The sequence below is a fragment of the Sarcophilus harrisii genome, chromosome 2, assembly GCF_902635505.1.
Source record: "Sarcophilus harrisii chromosome 2, mSarHar1.11, whole genome shotgun sequence".
In the NCBI taxonomy this organism is placed as follows: domain Eukaryota; kingdom Metazoa; phylum Chordata; class Mammalia; order Dasyuromorphia; family Dasyuridae; genus Sarcophilus; species Sarcophilus harrisii.
In genome coordinates this window covers 532,850,294-532,870,251 of record NC_045427.1, presented here as the reverse complement: position 1 = coordinate 532,870,251, position 19,958 = coordinate 532,850,294, and the positions used below count along the sequence as shown (strand labels likewise).

Here is a 19,958-nt window from a genome sequence, read left to right as displayed (position 1 = left end):
CCTAATATACTGTTGTGAATGCTAGGTGTGGGAGAAGGACAGAGACAGAGACAGAGAGACACAGGGACAGAATGGTCCAATGGAAAAGATACTAGAATTAAAATCATAAGATCTGAGTTCAGATCTATCACTATCACTTACAGCCTATATGATCTTGAGTAGTAACTTGGTCTCTCTGCATCTTGGATTCCTCATCTGGGAAAAATTATTAGATTGGAATGATGATGTTTAAATCTCTTTAAGTTTCCTGTAAGACTGTAAATTGCCTGAGGGGAGGGAATTGTAGTTTGCCTCTTCTTGAATGCCCAGTAAATAATAATGCTCACAGTAAGTACTTAATAAATGTTTATTGATAGATTGACTTTTATTTGCTACTTTCCCTTGTAACCACTACTTCACTCTCCCTCCTCCACCACCCCCAAACTAGATGATGATTTGAAATACTCTTTCTCACATCAAACAAAAAACCACATTATTTGTGGCCAGAAGTGCTAAGGTCAAATTCCACCTCAACTCTACCTATGTGACCCTGACCAAGGGCCTTAACCTTTCTGGATCACTTTCCTTATCTTTCAAAATGAAGAAATTAGGCTAGAAGATTTCCAGTTCTAAATCTATGGTCCTAATCTGTCTTGCAAGTAGGGAGAATCTTCCTATAATCAAATATATATTTTTTCAGTTAGTGATGAATAGTAGGTGTTAGGGAGATGTTCTCTCCTTGCAAAAATCCAAATTATCCATTACTCATATCCATTTCAAGAACAAAGTCACAAGGGGTTAATAAAGAATGCTAGCAAGAGCAAAAGCATATATCATTAAATAAAAATGTGACCATCCATGATTACAAGTGTTGCTGTCCCTCATGTAACAAGCACAAACACCATACTTTCATTAACCCTGGACTTACTTGAATAGCCACTTGTCTAGCTGAATTCCCAGTGATTTTGTAAAGGCTAGCCTTAATGAAAAAGGCAGGGCCACCTACCACGAACTTTTCTCTATGACTTATTCTTCAGCAGTGTTCAAGTGTAAATAAACTTGTTTACCACCATCAGAAAGGCGATGTTAATGAAGCCTTATTTGTTTTTTACCACAATGACTAGTAATTGGTGCGCTGTTGAACTGACTGAGGGGGGGAAAGAGAGAATGCATTTATATTGGAAAGTTTCAGCATTGATGTCACATGCCAAAGTCGGTCCAGTCAATATTCTCTTTTTTCCTTGATTGTGCGTCCTTGGGACCGAAAAACCTTGTTTCTCTGACTGATGTGGTAACCAAAATTATAATGTGCACAAGAAAAAAAAAACCCAACAGAAGACATTGATGAATGTACTAAGGAGTTTAACCTCACTGACCAGTATTTGTCGGTTCTTATAAAGTGAATGAATGAATAAGAAAAACATCTGCCTCCTTAATTATTACTTAGAATCATAGATTTAGGAGTAGAAGGAACTTAAGGAGACATCCAGCTCAATCCTTTTCTTTGACAGATGAAGAAACCGAGTCTCAGAGAGATGAATGGCTTGTTCAGGGTCACATAGAAAATAAGTGGCAGAACCAATTCTGATGTATATTTAGTCCTTTTAAAATTATACCTCGCTGGGTTCTTTTGATTTATGAATGATAACAAAGATAGAGAACATTGAAGTTACAACTCCTGCATCCCAAAGCAGTTCTTAAAATTAAAAAATAGCTCATTGTGGTTATTGTTTAAAGAAGAAGGAAGAAAGAGGAAGAGAAAGAAGAAAAGAAGTCTATCATAGTCAAGAAAATCTTGGTTCTAATATTGTGTGGCTCAGACAAATCTCTTCTTTCAATGTTTCAATTTTTAGAGAATGAAAATTAGATGCCCTATAGGTTCCCTTTCAGTTCTAAAATTTTAGATTTCTTTCATAATAGTAGCTTATATTCATAGGAAAGTGTTTTACAATTTCAAAGTGCTTCCCTATACATGATTTCATTAGATTATAGACCCTATTGATAGATAGATATAGACCCTTAAAATTGTATCCAGGAAACTATGATTAAGAAAAATGAGGTCTTTTTAAATTTAAAAAATATTTTATTGAAGTTTTTTATTTTCAAAACATATGCAAGGATAATTTTTCCACATTAACTCTTGTAAAACCTTATGTTCCAATTTTCCCCCCTTCCTCCAGCCCCTCCCCTAGATGGCAAGTAATCCAATATATGTTAAACATGGTAAAAATATATGTAAATACAATATATGTATACATATTTATACAATTATCTTGCTGCATAAGAAAAATCAGATCAAAAAGAAAAAAATGAGAAAGAAAATAAAATCAAGTAAACAACAACAAAAGAAGTGAAAATGCTATGTTATGATCCACACTCAGTTCCCTGAGTGAAAGGATGTAAATGGCTCTCATCATCACAAGATCATTGGAACTGGCCTGAATCAACTCATTGTTGAGAAGAGTCATGTCCATCAGAATTGATCATCGTATAATATTGATGTTGCCATGTACAATGATCTCCTGGTTCTGCTCATTTCACGTAGCATCAGTTCATATAAATCTTTCCAAGCCTCTCTAAAATCATCCTGCTGATTGTTTCTTACAGACAATAATATTCCATAACATTCATATACCATAACTTATTCAGTCATCCTCCAACTGATGGGCAGCCACTCAATTTCCAGTTTCTTGACACTACAAAAAGGACTGCCACAAACATTTTTGCACATGTGGGTCCCTTTCCCTTCTTTAACATCTATTTGGGATATAAGCTCAGTAGTAACACTGCTGGATCAAAGGGTATGCACAGTTTGATAACTTTTTGAGTATGTTCCAAATCACTCTCCAGAATGGTTGGATTCGTTCACAGTTCTACCAACAATGTATCAGTGTCCCAGTTTCCCCACATCCCCTCCGACATTCATCATTACCTTTTCCTGTCATCTTAGCCAATCTGACAGGTGTGTAGTGGTATCTCAGAGTTGTCTTAATTTGCATTTCTCTGAGCAATAGTGACTTAGAGCACTTTTTCATATGACTAGAAATGGATTTAATTTTTTTGTCTGAGAATTGTCTGTTCATATCCTTTTACCATTTATCATTTGAAGAATGGCTTGAATTCTTATAAATTTGAGTCAATTATATATTTTAGAAATGAATCCTTTATCGGAACCCTTGAATGTAAAATTTTTTTCCCAATTTATTGTTTCCTTTCCAATCTTGTTTGCATTAGTTTATTTTGTACAAAAACTTTTTAACTTAATATGATCAAAATTATCTATTTTGTGTTCAATAATGAGCTTGAGTTATTCTTTGGTCACAAATTCTTCCTTATCCACAGATCTGAGAGGTAAACTATTCTATGTTCTTCTAATTTGTTTATAATATCAGTCTTTATGTCTAGATCACGAACCCATTTTGACCTTATCTTGGTATAAGGTGTTATATGTGGGTCAATGCCTAGTTTCTGCCATACTAGTTTCCAATTTTCTGTTTTTGTCAAATAGTGAATTATTATCTCAAAAGCTGGGGTCTTTAGGTTTGTCAAACATGAGATTACTATAATCATTGACTATTTTGTGAACCAAATCTATTCCACTAATTGACTACTCTATTTCTTAGCCAGTAGCAAATGATTTTGTTGATCACTGCTTTATAATATACTTTTAAGTCTATCACAGCTAGTCCAGTTTCACTGGCATTTTTTCATTAATTCCTTTGAAATAATGAAGTCTTTTTTTAAAAAAAGACTTTAAAAAAGATTTTAAAAAGGGACCAAAATAATTACTAAAGGTTTTCTGCTAGATCATGAAAGTGTTTGCATTCAAAAGTTCCATGTTTCATGGGTTCCTGAGCGGAACCTTGGAAATCATTTTGTTCATTTTATAGATAGACAGAAGAAAGAGACAGAGACAAAGAGAAACAAAGAAATAAAGACAGAGACAGACAAATATACACACATACACAAGCACATTTATTAAGTGCTTATTATGTGTCTGGAAGAGTGCTAAAGCATGGGAGGAAAGGGTTCAAGGAGTTAAAGGACTTTTCCCATGATCCCAGGAACTAGCAGAGATAGGATCTGAACTATGATGTTCACACTTCAGATCTAGTGCTTTCCCCCACTATTACCCATAGTCCCTCCATCATCCTAAGTATTTCCATTACTGACATGTATAATAAGGTGTTAGTAAGCTACAGCCTCACCAGACATCACTACTGGTGAGCAATCTTCTGATGATGGACATCTCCAGATTTAGCTAAACTAAATCTCAAATGACAGACATTTGTGATAACCTTTCTGGCATAGTAGGACCTAGCAGAGTTTTCCTTCTTTCGGTGTAGCTTCTGAGAATCCAAGACCACCTGAACTTTTGGAATGGCATGTCAGTAGAGAGGAAAGCTCAAACACTGTTTAAATGATAATTTAAGATGGGGAAAATGAAAAGAGCCAAAAGGAAGCCACATGAATATTATTGTTCTATAAGAAATGATGAGCAACCTGATTTGAGAAAAGCCTGGAAAAACTTACATGAACTGATGCTAAGTAAAGTAAGCAGAACCAAGAGAACACTGAGTACAGCAATAACAAGATTACGTGGTGATCAACTCTGATAGATTTGGCTCTTTTCAGCAATGAGGTGATTCAAGTCACTTCTACCAGATTTGTGATGGAAAGAGTCATCCCTACCCAGAAAAAAAAAACCAACATGGAAACTGAAAATGGATGAAAGCATAATATTTTCACCTTTTGTTGTTGTTTTTTTGCTTGTTTTTTCTTTCTCATATTTTTCCCCTTTTGATCTGATTTTTTGTTGTACAGCACACTGAATAAGGAAATATGTTAGAAAAATTGCATATGCTTAACCTATATCAGATTACTTGCTGTCTATGGGAGAGGGAAGGGAGGAAGGAGAAAAAATTGAAATACAAGGTTTTGCAAAGATGAATGTTGAAGATTTTCTTTGCATGTATTTGAAAACTTTAAAAACTATTGAAAATAAAATAAAATGGGGGCAGCTAGGTGGCATAGTGGAAAGAGCACCAGCCCTGAAGTCAGGAGGACCCAAGTTCAAATCTAACCTCAGACACTTAACACTTCCTAGCTGTGTGACCCTGGGCAAGTCACTTAAACCCAATTGCCCCAGCAAAAATAAAATAAAATAAAATGGACAATAACAGCTGACATTTGGAAATCATGTAACTTTACAATAACCAGAAAAGGTAATAATAAAATGCTATTTTATTAGGATACCAAAAACAACAAAAAACAACAACAACAAAAAAGGAAGCCACATCTAAACAAACAAAGAGAGTGGAAAAGAAGATTAGGGAAAGAGAAAATGACACTAAGAAATTAGTTAAGAAGAAGGGAGACAGGGATAAGGATAAGACTTGTGATTTCAATGTACAGAACTCCCAGATGGAGAAATTCTATCATTGCAGGTAAATGCCTTCTTTGCAATTTACAGTATTAGTGAATTGCCTAAAGCACTCAGACATAAAGTAACTTGCCCATAATCCCAGTCAGTATTTGCCCAAGGTGGGACTTGAATTAGGTCTTCTTGATTCTGAAACCAATTCTGTAGATTTTAGGAAGAATATTTTCTTATTGGGGTTAATAGAGAGGATTTCATTCTTTTATGGACAGGACATGCATGATTTAAATCTGAATAAAAGGGTTGAATATTAAGGACACTTGTCAAATTGACTATATCAATCTATCAATCAATAAGTATAATTAAGTATCACTATGGCAACCAGATGGCAAAGTGCATATAGCACCAAACCTGGAATCAACTTCAGACAACAACTAGCTATATGACCTTGTGTAAATCACTTAATCCTGTTTGTCTCAATTTTCTCATCTGTAAAATGAGCTGGTAAAATAAATGGTAAATCACTCCCGTATCTTTGTAAGAAAACCCCAAATGGGGTCATGAAGATTTGAAAACAGCTGAAAATGACTGAACAAATGTGCCAGGAACCATTCTAGGTTCTGAGAATAAAAAGCCACATTATCTGACATCATTTTATCCCCTCATGTAGCAACTGATAAATAAATATTACATGTTGACAGTTAAAATTAGGTTAGAGTAAAAGATCACACATTGTTGGCTAGAATATTGGAAAGTGACTTCTTTTCCAGGCTTGTGATGATATTTAAGGCAGTTTGGACTCTTTTGCTTTTCAGGATTCTGTAAGAAATCCATCATTTAAGTACATAGTGTTGAGAGGGAGCAAATGGAATTATTTCACGATTTCCACAGGACAAAGCTACCTATTGCTCAATGAGCACCATTAGGCTAGGCAAGTACAAACCTGTTTAGTGACTCTGTGGATAGGTTCAGTAGCCTAATAGGATGTAGAGGAGGTACTGGCCATAAATTTTACTGGAGACAGGAATCTTTGAAAACCAAAAGGTGGGTGTGGGATTGCTATGAGGAGACGCTAAATAGCATGTCTATCTTGAATAAATAAGAACTCATTAGCCTGAATGGCCTAATGCCTGGGTCTTCTAAGTCATGAAAGAGGTGACATGCAGTTCAAAAAGCTTTAGTAAAACTTTTACTAGCTCTGACCTGTTTCTGTACATTTGGTGAGATTTTAGCCTCTCTACCATTGTTGCAGATGTCCTGTTGATTGGTGATAATTTGTACAGTGGTAATTATGTGATAGCAATCTTATTTTAAGAATGACTTTGTGCGAATAAATTATTTTTTATATTTTAAATATCCAAGTTAATTATGAAAGACATATAAAGACAGACACTATCTGCATTGGTACCTATTTGTGTTTAATGGTGGCCATGTCTTGAGAGGGAATGGAAAAAAAGAAAATAAATTTATATAACTATTGTATATTTAAAAGGAGTAGCAAGTTATATATTGTAGATTTGCTATTTCGTGTATAATCATTTAAAAATTATATTGTTATAGAAATACTTGTTTTATTCCATAAATTAAAAAGGAAACAAAATTAAGTTTAAAAAAAACCCAAGTACACTATTCTATCATGGAGTTTCTCATTTTTAGGCTGAGAGATCTTAGGAGAAGGGTTTGACATATGAGAATGAAAGCAGATTAAATTGAAGTTCTAGTCTACTAGTAATGATACACTGACATTGAAGTATCATCAAGAATCATATCATAGGATATGATTCCCACATAAAGAGATCTGAGCACAATGGGTCCAATTAAGGAAGGCACTAAACTTGCCCTGGGAATTTTATTGTTTTTCATAGTCATGACCCATGCATAGTATATAGTAGGTGTTCAGTAAATATTTGTTGAATGGATGAAACTATAACTATTTTAGAAGAAAATAATCAAATCCTTGGGATTATTTGAACATATTTCTCTGTGCATGATTCACCACTATCTCTAGTTTCCATGTCAAGTTAACTTCTTACATTCCCAAGTTGAAAAGCCATTTAACAGATGGTGGCTGACACCTTTCTCAGCAATCCTGGAAACCCACCATGGAATGGAATCAAGAAGGGTGTCAAAAATGTACTTTAGAAAGAAACTGAGAATGGACTATCAAAGAATGGAAGAGAAGAAAATTGAATGCTATATTATGGACTGATGAAATCTAACACAAACCCCAAGACTGAGAAGATACATAGGACTGAGAATATATGTTGAGAAGGGTACGTAGGGTGTAGGGAGGAGCAATCTATTTCCTTAATGATGATAGGACCAAACTACTATGAGAAAATGTACATCTAAAATTGTAAACACTAACTTTTCATTACAAGCTTATTATCATTTATTCACTTAATGAGAATACATAAAAGCTAGGCTAGGAGTCAGGAAAACCTGGGTTCATGTCTCATGTAATAGCTTAACTAGGTGATCCGGGGAAAGTCATTTAACCTCAGCACTCTAGGCACCTGTCTAAAACTAAAAAGTTGCAGAGAAGGTGCTGGCTTCCCTTGGTAGAAGAAATTTCAAAGTCTGGGTTCAGAATAGAAAAACCAAAGTTTGGTTTTAGACTCCACAACTTTGCCCAGGGCAAGCCCTAAATGACTGAATTGTAGACAGAAAGCTGAAACCTCTGATTACAGGTATACCTAATGGTGTGGCTCATACTTGGCCCCTAGCAACATTTGTCCAACAACTTTGTTGGACTTGCTTACTAAACTATAGTCACATTTCCTGACTCAGAGACTTAAGTGGTACTGTGGCAAGTACATCATTAAATTTAAGGGAAAAAACCCACCTAGAATTCACTAAGACAGAGTGGAAGACTAGATCAGTTATTTCATTCAAAATGACATAAGCTATCATTCAGATGACTGTTTGAGTTATGGTTGTCATTCTCTTTGGTAACTTTACTCAATAATGCTCATTCCCTATAGTTTCTGGAAGCACCTCGCGCTACAACCTGACCTAATGTCAAGGTATGGAAATCCAGGGTGTTTACCCTAGGCACTATACTTTCTTGTGTTGCTTGAAAAGCTAGGCATATGGGTACTGATGAAGGGAGGCAGGTAGGAATGATCGAGCAAGAGGGTGGCTATCTAGCTGATACTTTGACATAGCAGAACGCAGGTGGAAAGGGAAGGAGGAGAGGGAATAAACATTTATTAAATGTGCTCAACACTGTTTTTTGAACTTTGTAAATGTTATTTCATTTGACCTTCACACCCAGCCTAGGAGGTGGGTGATGATATTATCCCCTTTTAATACTTGAAACTTATACAGAGAGAGGTTAAGTGACAGAATCATACAACTAGTAAATATTTGAGAATGGCTATGAACTCAGGTTTTTCTGATTCCAGGTTCAGTTCTCTGTCTACCCAGCCACCTAGCTGCCTCACTATAGGTACAAATCACACAAGATGAGAAACTCTTTTAATTAATTTTCCTATATCCAGTCTTTTCCCTCTATTATCTATCTTCTACACAGTTGCTAAAATTATATTCCTAAAATGCAATTCTGACCATATCATTACTTAACTCAAAGTATACCATAGACATGGCTTGGCTATGGAGACATAACCTTTGAGCAGAAGCTTATTGTTACATTACTTTGGAAAGATAAAAAGAATATAATTTTGCATTATCTTCTTACATCTTATTCCTCTCCATGAACTGAACTCTGCAATCAATAATGCTGGCCCACTTGCATTTACTTCAACAAGATATCATCATCCTTGTACACCTTTAGTATAATATGGCTCCTTTCTTTGTTTTATCTCAACTTCTGTCCTGGGTTGTTGGAATCCTTACAAAGTGTTAAGTCATTAGAGTTGATAGAGACAATAATTATCTAATTTAGCATGGTTCAGTATGATTGATCTGATCCTATGAGGAGATGTTATGGGCCAGTACCTGAAACAAGGTACTAAGTAGAACTGATAGAAACAATACTTGTGTTCACATCTTTAGAGAGCTCATATAAGCAAGAAGCTCTTAGGGCCAGAGAGCATTTAGGGAAGAAACCCATAATCCCACTCTCAGATCCCATAATCCCACTCTCGAATCCCACAATCCCACTCTCGGAGAAGGAGCATAAATAGAGCTTCAGTGAGCCAGTCAAATTAGTTCAGAGAGAAGCCCTCTCTCGGAGGCAAGACAGATTCATTCCAACTTTCACCTTTGTGCTGGCTGGAGACATTCAGAGTTGAGTTAGAGGAATCAGATCCATTCCATCTTCCACCTTTGTGCTGGCTGGAGGCAGAAGAAAGCAGAGGCAAAGGACAAGCTGCAAGAGCTCTCAGAACCAAGGAAAGGCTCTCTAAGGCTTCTAAGCCTTCTAAGAAAGCTACCCGAGCCCAAGGAAGGAGAAAATAAACATTTGCATTTCATCAGCTGGCTGCACTTGGGGTGATTATTGATCTGAACTGATACTAGGGCTACCTCCCCAAGAAACCTGCTCCCAGAGAGAACCTTCATATTATAAAAAAGAAGTGAACACAACACTGGGTTACATGGAGAGCTTGTATCACTCCTCCTGTTTGAGGTGACAAATATCTCACCTCCAAGTCTGTAGCTCTTGCAAGTCTTAGAAATATTTGACCATTTATTCCCCCCCAAATTACTACTTACTTATCTGAAACTGGCAAGGAATTCTAGTGTGTCCCCCAACTCCTGACTCCTACCTGGTAATTAATTCTCATTGACCGTTAGGAGGGATAGTTAAATAAACACAGATTTACCTATAATGGGATAGCTGAAGCTTTGCCATAGGGCACAAAATTTAGAAGACACTAACAGCACTTATAATTCTTCATAATTAGAAGTGACATAGCATCTAGTCAGCAAGAACAATTAATTAAAATAAGGATCTACCAAAATGTTAGTAGGGATGAGCTATTTCCCTCCTTTCTTCTCCTTTCCTTAATCCTTACTCATCTGCCTCAACTGAGGGTGTGCTTTAGGCTCTTGCTCTAGGTGTGGCATTTACTCCAAACAAAAATTCCTAGATAAGGTTCTGTACCTCAAACTGTAAACAATAAGAACTCAAGGGTCAGCTAAATGGTGCAGTAGATAGAGCACCAGCCCTGAAGACAGGAGGACCTGAGTTCAAATCTGGTCTCAGACACTTTATACTTCCTAACTGTGTGACCCTGTGCAAGTCATTTAACCCCAATTGCCTCAGCTAAAAAAAAAAAGAAAGAAAAAAAAAGAAAAAACCAATAAGAACTCAATCTCAGGTGAAACTGTTTCCAGTAGCTCTTAAAGAATCCATCTTCTGGTTTTCAGACTTCAGTTAACTTGAGAAGGGAAAAGGAAAGAATTCCAAGTTCTCAATTTTTTTCTCAAGTTAAACAGGGCAACAGCAGAAAAGGCAGCTAACCACATTCTATACCTTCATGAAGTCTCTCTGGCATGAAGCACGGGGACCTAGAATTCTGGAATGTAAAAGCAAATAACAGATGGCAATCCTAACCTCATATTGATAGCCTTGACTTCTCTAGTTAATGTGATACATTTTGAAAGGACTGATACATATTTGAAGGACTTGTGTCAGGAAGTCCTCATTTTTGCATTGTTCTCTAAAGAACAAGCATGACATGAGAAAACCACAAAGCATCAAGCAAGTCATAAGTCTTGTGCAAGGTTGCTTACTATTATGATTTATTAAATTGTTCCCATTGCAGAGCTGATTGTAGCTAATACAACAATGATTGGAAAGTAATCATTTAGAAAGATATTCTCATATACATTCCCCATGAAATATATTAAATATATAACAAGATAAATAAATCCTCTACAAAATAAACAAAATACTTTTGGAAGAGAAATTAAATTTATTTTATTTTGTCCTTCCAAAATTTTTTTTCTTGGAATAATTCTTTTTCATTTCTTGGGTTTAATTTTTTCATACAATCATTTTTTGGAGGGGAGTGAAATTAGAAACATTAAGTCCAAGGTAAGCATGAATCTCTTAACTCTTTTTTTTAAAGTTGGCAATAATTGTGTCACTTGGAAAATGAGTTTCTTTCCAGATGAAGAAACTTGAAACATGTCTTGTGTGTGAAAATTATTGGTACACTTTCAGAGAACAGATGGAACAATGAGAGGGGGTGGAAGAGGATGTTGTATCACTGTGTGGGTTGCACAGTCGAACAAAAAGACTGCCTTAAACACACTGAAAATAGAAAATAAAAGTTTACCATGGCATTCTGCTTGGGAAGACATTCTTCTGGAACAATTTAGAGTGTTACAGGTATGTTCATAAAATGCTAGAGAGAAGAACCTCTTTGGAAGTCTCTCCAATTTATCTCTTGGGCAGAACCAGGGCAAAACTCTTACATGCCCTAAGCAAGACTTGACAATTATACCCTCATCCTTACCCTCAATGAAAGAATGAACACTGTTTAACCTCTTTGGGGAGCCACTCAATTCAATCTAAAGAAATGACAACAGTAGCAGGACCACATCACAGTTATATAGATAGACACAATAGCAAGTTTTAAGATAAATGTTTATGTGCCCAGAAAGTAGAATTTTCTTTTTCTTTTTTTTAAATTGAATTTAATTAATTATTATTATTTTTTAGAATTTTCTTTTTCAACGTGTACATGCATTTATAAAGCAATTGTCCTTTACTTTCTCCCCTTGAGGGATGCAGCCCCTAGTCCCAGATTTGGGACTAATTGCTCACCCCATATCTTATAGTGATTGTATCTTAGAAATAAAGCCCTAAAGGGCCCCGAAGACATCAAGTCAAACACCTTTGTTTTATGAACGAGGAAACTGAGACGCAGAAAGATTAAATGGCTTAGGGATACAGAGGTAGTAACTAACAAGCCTCAATCTGAATCCTAGTTTTCTGACTCCTAATCTAGCACAGCATTATATGCCAAAAAAAAAAAAAAAAAAAAAAAAAAAAAATGCTTCCTGGAAGCAGATTATATTAGAAGAATCTCATGCTATATCTAGGGTGGTTGGCTTCAATTTGTCTGAGAACTTCCAACAATTTTCTTACATTAATCCTTTGGGGCCCCTGAACAACGGGTGGGCTATTCATATTATGTGGATAATAGATAGTTATCCTGAACAGATACTCACAGGATGTAAAAAAAAAAAAAAAAAAAAAAAAAAAGAATTAGCAGATTTGATATAGAGATTTTGTGGGACAATATGGATAAATATCACGTATGATGAAGAGAGGGATAATTGCTGTCCACCAGTGAAAGGAATATTCACATCAATGATGCCATAAATCCATAGTTAGTAGAAATGCAAAAATACATATTTCACCTTAGATCCCAAAATTTACGTTGTGTCATCTCAGTGACTCTTCTACCTCCTCCCACTCCCCCAAAAAAGCAACTATTGTTCACATTTACATTAGTGACCAGATTCCATGTTCTGTAAAGAACTAGAATAAATCAGAATTAACTTGAAACACACTTTCATCTTGCCTCCTAGTTTTTAACATTCATATTAAATCAGCATTTAAAAAGTCAGTGGAGGATTTTCTCTAAAAATAATTTTGAAATTTTTTATTGTTAAAATAATTAACTGGGTTATTTCTAGTCCCTGCCTTACTTAGCCCCCCCAAAAAAAACCCCTCCAAAACCTGGAATAATTTGTTTACCCATTCTTGCTCTATGAACAGGTGCCATTTTCCAAAGATTTAATAAGCATCGCCACCTACTGGTTTGAAACTGAATCCCTAACTTGGTGTTCTGAGGAAACAATTGTACTGCTGTGATGACTAAATGCTGCAGGCATTTGAGGATAACCTTTCCTTCCCCTTTCTTTCCAATACCAAATAAGGGGGCTCTCCCCTCTCTCTTCTGCTGGGCCTCTGGGGGTTAGGCCAAGAGGAGTGGAAAGGAGAGAGCTCAGAAGATGTGTGTATAAATACATATTCAGGGCTCGCAGAACTGATGAATAAATAGTATGAAGCAGGGAAGCTGGTTTCCAGGATCCCCCACCTCCTCTTAGCAGTCTCCGGGAGGCACAGGAATCCCTACAGGGGAAAGCCTTCCATCAGACCCCTTATATCCTGTTGAAAGCCTGTGGAAGAGCCCAAACTGAGCCTATAGCCCACCTCTTCTGGGTTGTTTTGGTGCCTTTTTTCCACCAAGAAGCTTTAAAAAAAAAAAAGGCTTTTGCAGATGACCACAGCCAGAAAAATCCTTTGGATTCCTTTGAAACTGATTGTATCAGTCATTTGGCAGTTATCCTATAATGTATATATGGTCACTATTAATGTAGATACCCAATCTAGTGGAGAAAATGCCAAACCGGGAATCAGGAAAACCTGAATTTAAATCCAGATTCAGAAACTTCCTAGCTGTGGGACCTGGACAACTCATCTGAGCTCTCCTTGTCTCAGTTTTCTCATCTTTAAAATAGAGATAATACATAATAGCACCTGCTGTCTAGGATTGTTGTGAAGATCAAAGGAAATAATATTTGGAAAGTGTTTTGCAAATTTTAAAGCATTATATAAATGTGAGCTAATATTATTATCCTGAATTAGGCAATCATGTAATTTCCTAGAAGAGTAGCCATTGAAGTGAATTGCTGAAAATCATTAATTGGGATTCAGTAAAAAAAAACAGTAAAATGATTACTAAAAATACAAGAACCATTTTGAGTTTCATTAATATTATATAAACTTACACATATACATATTCACTTTTTTTTTTTTACTATTAATGACCATTTGTTATGTACAGTGTGACATGATTTTAAGAAAAAAAGTGAGAATTCTATATGGCAGAGAGTTTGACAGTGGTGCCTTCATTTTCTCATTTACTTTCAGCCTTTTGCAATCTATTACAATTCACTTGTGCTCAGTTAAGTAGATTTATGGATTGTATGATGTAGTTTTAACTAAACCAAATCTTACATAATAGAAAAATAGCTCAAGAAATTCCTGCAAAGAAACCATTGATTGAAAGTGACATTAATAAGGAGAACACAAATGAATAATAAAAAAAGACAAAATGGTCCTATTTACTCCTAAGGTGTTCACAACAAGTTTAAAACAAAGATGTTATCAAAAAATCCAAAATCATCAGATTTACCTTTACTATTATTAATGGTGAACCTCACCCTATCTGCATAATGTATCTTGATAATATTAGTTTATAGTTATATAAAGCTATCACAATAATCAAAACACTTAAAAATGAGGCTATTATTGACCCAAAAAATGATGTCCTTTATCTGTACACTGAAAAAACTAGAAGGTCAGGTTTACTAACTTAGAAATCTTCCAAGTGAAGAGTTTAAGACTGTTTCTTAAAAATATAAACATGCAATCCCTTCCAATTAGGTTGCCAGAAAAACTGTTTGAAATTGAAGATTTGTTGACCAACAGGATGGTTTCAGCAAGGCTTGGAGAGACTTACATGAACTGATGCTGAGTGAAATGAGCAGGACCAGGAGATCATGGTATACTTCAACAACAATACTATATGATGATCAATTCTGATGGACATGGCCATCCTCAGCAATGAGTTGAACCAAGTCAATTTCCTTTGTCCAACAATGAAGAGAACCAGCTACACCCAGGGAAAGAACTCTGGGAAATGAGTGTGAACCACAACATAGCATTTCCACTCCCTCTGTTTTTGTCCACCTGCATTTTTTATTTCCTTCTCAGGTTATTTTTACCTTGTTTCTAAGTCTGATTTTTCTTGTGCAGCAAAATAACTGTATGGATATGTATACATATATTGTGTTTAACATATACTTTAACATATTTTACATGTGTTGGTCTACCTGCCATGGGAGGGGGGAGGGAGAAGGAGGGGAAAAGTTGGAACAGAAGGTTTTGCTAGGGTCAATGCTGGAAAATTACCCATGCATATATCTTGTAAATAGAAAGCTATAATAAAAAAAAAAAGAAATTGAGGTTTTGTTAGCTGTGTAACACTGGACAAGTCACTTAACCCCTCCATTTTCTTATCTCTAAATTGAGAGATTGGACTATAAAATCCCTGAGGTCCTTTCTACCACTAAATATATGATCCCATAAATACCAAGGAAAATTTATTTTTACTTGAATCTCAAAAAAAAAAAAAAAACACCTTTTGCCTAATTGATGCAAAGGACTGAAAAATAATATCAGGATTTAGTAAGCATAGCAAATGATGTGTTTCTCCCCGTTCAGATCCACATTTCTTTGTGAAATACTTTTTAGCAATTGGCAGACCTTAAAACCATATACTAAAGTTAGAACAGACCTTCAAACGGCTATATCACATAATTTAAACCAAACTTTTAAAAAGTAATGGAGTATATTCATTCATCATAAATTGATAAATAAAATAAAATTATTTTTAAAATATTTACTTCATTTTTAAGCTTATCTTAAATTAAGTAGGTGACAGTGGATGAAGCACTTACCTTGAAGCCTAGAAAACCCAAATTCAAATTCTACCAGAAAAATCTTGATCCTGGAAGTTCATTCAACCCCTGGACTCTTCATTCTAGAAAGGATTTTTTACTCCTGCAGCCTCTTCCAGTAATGGACAGATTCCTCCCAAAACTTCCATTTTTAAGATCAAAATGGAAAAATCATTTTTTATTTATTTTTATAATAATAGCTTTTTATTTTTCAAAGTACATGCAAAGATAGTCTTCAAAATTCATCCTTGTAAACCCTTGTGCAGTTATCCATTTTTAAAAAGAAGATTATGTTTTCATTCCTTTCAAAGCTATAGCCCTGATTCTTTGATCTATCTTTGACTATACCAATAACTACCTTCCCTACCAGTTGCCCCAATCTTCATACTTCATCTTTTCAGCTTTTCTTTATGTATTGTCTTCTCTCATTAGCCTGGGATTTCCTTTCTGCTTATATTTGTATTTCTAGAATCTAACAAAGTGGTGGTATATAAGCTCCCAATAATAAATGCTTGTTGGTTTGACTAGCTGTAACACCTGGCAAGTCATAGTTTCTCTCAGCCTTAATATCGCCACCTGGAAATAATACCTATCTCATATAGCTTTTGTGAAGATCATATTAAATAATACATACAAAGCACATTGCAAGCCTTACGGTACTACAAAAATCAATATTATTATATAATGTTAGTTATTATTAACCTACAATACATTAGTACAATAGTACATGTATATAATTTGGAAATAAATATCCACAGTATTTGTTGAGGTTATCTATTTAAAAAAATTTTAATGATGAGGATTTGTGATGAAAAAATTCAAAGACCACTATCCTCGAGGAGGAGAATCTTGTGTTATATTTCTTTGTATCTCTTTCAGTACAGATCTTGTACTGAATGTTTGTTGATTGATTGATTGCTTAATCAATTCTACCAATGTCTGACCGGAGAATTCAGGCTCTGCTCTGAAACTACAAATAACTCAATTCACTTTTCTTTTGCCTCAGTTTCCTTATTTGTAAAATGAAAAACTAGAACTTTGACATTGCAGAGTTCTAGCCAGTCAGTCAAGAAACATATTACTTACCTACTATGTGCCTGGAACTGCGCTAGTCGGTCAGTTGGTTGGTTGGTTGGTTATTGTCCTTCATTCTGGAAGAGGACCAAAACGACATCACTACATTAAAGTCGAGTTATAGAGTATCCAACTGTGGCTGATCAGAACAATATGAGCTCGGAATGCTTTGCCATAAATTGGACACAAATAATTCCTATGAACATTTGTGGTAGACTCTCTAACTTTGTGCATCTAGCATTTCTTTTGAGCTAATTCAGTTCTGCTTTGCTCATGGAGCATAGCATCTTCTCTGATGAGGGCACACTGTGGTGGGGGGTCCTGTGCCAGTGTCTCCCATGTCATATAATCAATTCTAAAATGCCTGGCACTATGCTAGTCACTAGGAATATGATCACTAGCAAATTAATACAGACAATTCCCCTAAAACGTACCTGTTTTGTCTCCTTATCTTTTCTGGATTGGGCATTCTGCTAGATGATCAAAGAAACACATATTGGAGTTTTCTAGAGAAACTTTGTTAGCCACAAACCACTACCGAGATAATGTGAGTCAAGCATTTTTAGGTGTCAGAGAATTCTAGATTTCAAAGAGAACTCCAAAGGCCACCAAATTCCAGCTTATGAAGGAATCACCTCTATAATACACCCAAGAATTGAGTCTGTCCTTTGCTGAAGAGAGAGCATGGTATAATAGATAGACCCCTGACAGTGAACTCAGGGAGATGGATTCAAATTCTACCTCATTAGTTCTATGACAGTGGATAAAACATTTAACCTCTCTGGGCCTCAGTTTCTATATCTGTAAAATGAGAGAGTTGGACCTGATGACCTCTTAGGTCTCTCCCAGTTCTAAATCTGTGATCTCATGATCTCTGGGGAAAAAGAACTGTTACCTCCCCAACTGGTTCAGTCTGTACAATGGCCATCAGTCCTGTTTAAATCCATAAGAAAACAATGAGAGCTATTTGAAAGAAGTGAGATTGTTGACTTTGGGATAAATTAGAATTGTTGACATGGGATAAATCAAACTCTGTGATCTATATAACCTTAAGAAAATCACTTAATCCTACTGTGAGCCTCAGTCCCTTCAACTGTAAAAGGAGAAGGTTGGACTAGGGTATCTCTAAGGTCCTTTCTGCTTTCAAATCTATGATCCTAAATGATATGAGGTCATGATCTACCAAATACATTGTTTCTCTTATTTTCAAGCTAATGCCATTAAATTTAATCTATTCATTCCAAAGTGATGTATCTATGCAAACCTTATAGCTAAGCATTGAAAAGACTTCATTGTGAAAGAAACATTTACCAGCTTCCTACCTGTCTCACTCACAAAACTTCACCATGCTCTCATTTTTATGTGTTTTCTTTTCTCATTAGAAGGACAGGGACTATTTCTTTTTGTTTGTGTTTATATTCCCAGCACTTCCTGACTCATAGTAAGCACCCCATAAATGTTTCTGGACTTGTTGAAAAGGGAAGAAATGCTACCTCTTAGTCAAATGTTGGAAGAAATTATGATGTTGGATTTAGGCGTAAATGATACTCTTAAGAGATCTTGGAGATCATCTGTGTATTTTACAGTGATAGTTTCCTCAATTCACCTAGCTCCTCTTAGAGTCAATGTTCCGGTGGAGAAGGACGATCTGAAAAGAATGAGAGACTTTGTTTAGAAAATGAACCTCAAAAGAAAGGTCAAAGATCAAGGTACGTGTGTGTCGGGTGAGACGAATGAGGAGCAGGGAAATGAAATGAGGAGATCAGGGAGAACTGGGAGAAGAAAGAGGATACTTCTACTGATGGTTCCATTATCATCCTTATAACTTTACTGGTTTCTTTGTTTGGTTTAACATGTTCCTCTTGGGCCCCCAGCAGCTGGCTATTATTTGCTGAAGGGCTGACAACACTGCTCAGGTATACAGAGGGCAATGTTTACTTACCCACCATCAACCCTGCCTCTTTTGTGACTTCACACAATGAGCTCTAGTTCTTCCCTTTCCCTTAGGAAGAATATCTACTGCCATACATTTTCCATCATGTTATTATTGTTGCAGTAATTCATAATATTATTAAAGTTTTATAGTTAATTTAACCTTTCATTTTGGGCATCTCAATGTGCTTGGAGATTTAAAAGTATAATCCTGGATAATCAATAGGAGGAAAATGGAAGGGGCCATAGCCAAAGAACACACCATTGGCAAGGCAGCAAATAGAAGTCTATGTAGCCTGTGCTTTGTTTCCAGGAGAAATAATAGGCTCACCCTCTCTCTGATTCCCTACTATGCTCCTCCCTTCTACCCCGCCCCTTCATCCTTTAGTTGTCCAGAGCTTTAGTCCAAGTTCCATTCACAATATCCAGGCTCCAGCCCACGCCAGCACTGCCTGCCAGGAGCAGCGGCAGGATTTGCCCAGAGCTACTTCCACCCCCAATCCTTTACACAATCCCTTTCTGCAAGCTCTGGGACTTAATCTTTCCACTTCCTGGGAGATAAGGGGCCAATACAACTTGCCAGCAAGCCAAATAGTACAAGTTGACCCCAGCTCCTTTTCATCCAAGCTGCCATGGAGCCAGCAAGAACCTTGTGGCGGGACTTCAGCTGCAGGTGCATCTAGACTTCTGTTTTTACTCATGCTGTTGGCAGCAGACCCTTAAAGGGGAAGCTGTCATAATTAAAAGCTAAGGCGATGATCGTTTAGACTGAAAGCTCACCTTACCTGCTCGCCCAATCAAAACCAAGTGAGCTCTAGTGAAATCAAAGAACACTTTTCTTCTTAGTAGCACTTTGAGCTGTAATTTTCAGCCTCTGCAAACCTCTGGTTAGCTCTGTTAGTTTGTTCAAATGAATTGAGCAAAAGACTGGTGAGGTCAAAGTTATGGCTCATCTAGCTTTATTCTATCACAACCACTGACTACATCCTTCACCCCTGACAATTAAGTCTTGACTAGTTTGTTATATATAACAAATAAGGAACTTCTAGAAAGAATTGGACTAAGGGATGTCATCAGGGACACATTAATGTGTGCCCTTGATCTCTAGGTGATTTAGCAAAGAAGATTTTGAAGAGAAAGATTG

General features: G+C 36.1%; 1 long non-coding RNA gene across 1 annotated transcript; it reads right to left on the bottom strand.

Moving 5' to 3' along the window:
• Positions 1 to 16,920: 16,920 nt before the first annotated feature.
• LOC116421177 lies at positions 16,921 to 18,778 on the bottom strand. The gene is made up of 3 exons (XR_004231478.1): positions 18,676 to 18,778; positions 18,376 to 18,530; positions 16,921 to 16,959 (listed from the first exon to the last, which is right to left on the bottom strand). It is a non-coding gene; the product is annotated as an uncharacterized LOC116421177 (long non-coding RNA).
• Between the last annotated feature and the right edge of the window lie 1,180 nt (positions 18,779 to 19,958).